Below are 2,722 nucleotides of genomic sequence, written 5' to 3'. Positions count from 1 at the left end.
ATTGTAACCTATAAAACAGTGAAGTAATTGCTATGCAATGCACAAAGAAAACACGTACCCATCTGGATCTTCTGGGTGTGTGTTTTTTTTAACATGGGTCATACTGTCGTCATGATTTTTATTGTTTTGTTTTGCTTTTAGCTCGTTGCTTTTTTTGTTCTTTTTTTAATGTAGCATTCTCTATGTATTTCAACAATTTTACTCCAAACTGGAAACGTGACAAACGTGGCAGATGTGGTTACATTTCCTGAAAGGATGTTCAGACGCAGTGCTCATCTGGTTGATTTTTTAAACGTGGATTATAATGTGCACGACTTTTCAGATTGTTGTTTTTCATGTCGTGTTTGGAGAAAAAAAAGTAATCTTTGTTAGAGGCGTTATTTTCTTTTAAACCTGCAAGCTAGGGAAGGCTGACCTACAGTCAATCAACAACCCACACACAAATGTTGTGTTGTTTACTTCTTTCGCTTTTTTCACACTTATTACATTTAGTCAAGTTTTGACTAAATGTTTTAACATAGAGGGGGAATCGAGACGAGGGTCGTGGTGTATGTGTGTGTGTGTGTCTGTGCGTGTGTGTGTCTGTGCGTGTGTGTGTGTATGTGTGTGTGTGTGTGTGTGTGTCTGTCTGTCTGTCTGTCTGTCTGTGCGTGTGTGTGTGTAGAGCGATTCAGACCAAACTACCGGACCGATCTTTATGAAATTTTACATGAGAGTTCCTGGGAATGATATCCCCGGATGTTTTTTTCTTTTTTTCAATAAATACCTTTGATGACGTCATATCCGGCTTTTTGTAAAAGTTGAGGCAGCACTGGCACACCCTCATTTTTCAATCAAATTGATTGAAATTTTGGCCAAGCAATCTTCGACGAAGGCCGGACTTCGGTATTGCATTTCAGCTTGGTGGCTTAAAAATTGATTAATGACTTTGGTCATTAAAAATCTTATAAAACGATCCAAATTTACGTTCATCTTATTCTTCATCATTTTCTGATTCCAAAAACATATAAATATGTTATATTTAGATTAAAAACAAGCTCTGAAAATTAAAAATATAAAAATTATGATCAAAATTAATTTTTCGAAATCAATTTAAAAACACTTTCATCTTATTCCTTGTCGGTTCCTGATTCCAAAAACATATAGATATGATATGTTTGGATTAAAAACACGCTCAGAAAGTTAAAACGAAGAGAGGTACAGAAAAGCGTGCTATCCTTCTCAGCGCAACTACTACCCCGCTCTTCTTGTCAATTTCACTGCCTTTGCCATGAGCGGTGGACTGACGATGCTACGAGTATACGGTCTTGCTAAAAGATTGCATTGCGTTCAGTTTTATTCTGTGAGTTCGACAGCTTGACAAAATGTTGTATTTTCGCCTCACGCGACTTGTTCGAACATGAGTTCGCTTCCATCGGATAAAAAATTAAACCAGTATAAAAGGTATTAAGAATAACTCCTGCTATAACATTTCATGAGCCCTTGTTGTTTGTTAAACTTAAACTTAACTCGAGACGTGCAACTCGTGCTAACGTACAAAGAACGATCCAAACTCGAACAGGCTTACAAAATCTGACTTCCCTTGCAGGGTGAACAAGTAGAACAAGCGGAGAAGAAAAACAACATAGGAACACATCTGTTTACTGGTTACATGCCTTTTTTCATACGAAACTTAATTCAGTTTCTTCGTTCTAAAGGTTAAAATCCAATTTGCTAAATGAATGTCGACAGCTCATCTGTATTCTTGGCGACATGCTTTACTTATCCTACTTTGGTGCTGTCTTTTTTGGGTGGCCTAAAGAATATCCTGTGAGAAAGGTATTATTCAATTGGGATTTCGTTCACGTGCACTTCAGGGAACTTAAGACGCCACGTGGGTATTTGCACTTCAGCCTACAGATTAAACTGCCCTCGCTGGATACTTTTGTAAGTCTAAAACCTATTCTCTCAGAGAGATTTTTTTTCTATTCAGATTTCGTCCGCGTGCACGTTTGAGGACCACTAGTTACCCCGGAAACGGATAAGGGCTGCCTAAATGTCGGGGAAAACCTGGCCATACACAGACAAGCCCACTCATGCCCACGAGTGCACGTGGAAGTTGCAGCCAACGAACGCAGAACGAGAAGAAAAAGAAGACACCAAGCTAGTATGTGTAGCAAAGCTAATAGTATAACATTACTATTGATAACATACAGTTATTTGTACATTTCAAAAGACTAAACCTAAAGTATTGGGGAAAGGCCATTACAAATATCGCTTCGTTTAAGCTAGAACCATCAAGAACATCAGAATCAAGAATATCCCACCAAGAACCAACTACATGTACTACAATCTCAAAATCGTTCCGCTTCTATGACCTATTCCCTCCTTGCTACCCCATCCCAACAGTGACAAAAGAACAGGGGCGAAGAAGGGACACCAAGGGACATCAAGTCGAAGAGAAACGACAAGATAAGGCCCAAAAAAATAAATAGTCTGTTTACGGTAACCCGACCGACCCTATTTTTTTTTCGCGCGACCCTAGACTTTTTTTTGGCATTTGGGAAGAAAAAAAATAGGTTTTTTTGCAAAATAACGTAAAAATGTGTTTTTTTGGAAAAAAAAAAATCCCGACCTACCGACCCTATTTTTTTGGCCTATGTTACCGTAAACAGACCTATTTTTTTTTTGGCCTAAGCAAAAGCGCAGAGAAAGCTGATCCATAATCATACAATCATAATCA

This window comes from Littorina saxatilis, linkage group LG2, assembly GCF_037325665.1.
Source record: "Littorina saxatilis isolate snail1 linkage group LG2, US_GU_Lsax_2.0, whole genome shotgun sequence".
In the NCBI taxonomy this organism is placed as follows: domain Eukaryota; kingdom Metazoa; phylum Mollusca; class Gastropoda; order Littorinimorpha; family Littorinidae; genus Littorina; species Littorina saxatilis.
Note: the sequence above shows the minus strand (reverse complement) of the source record.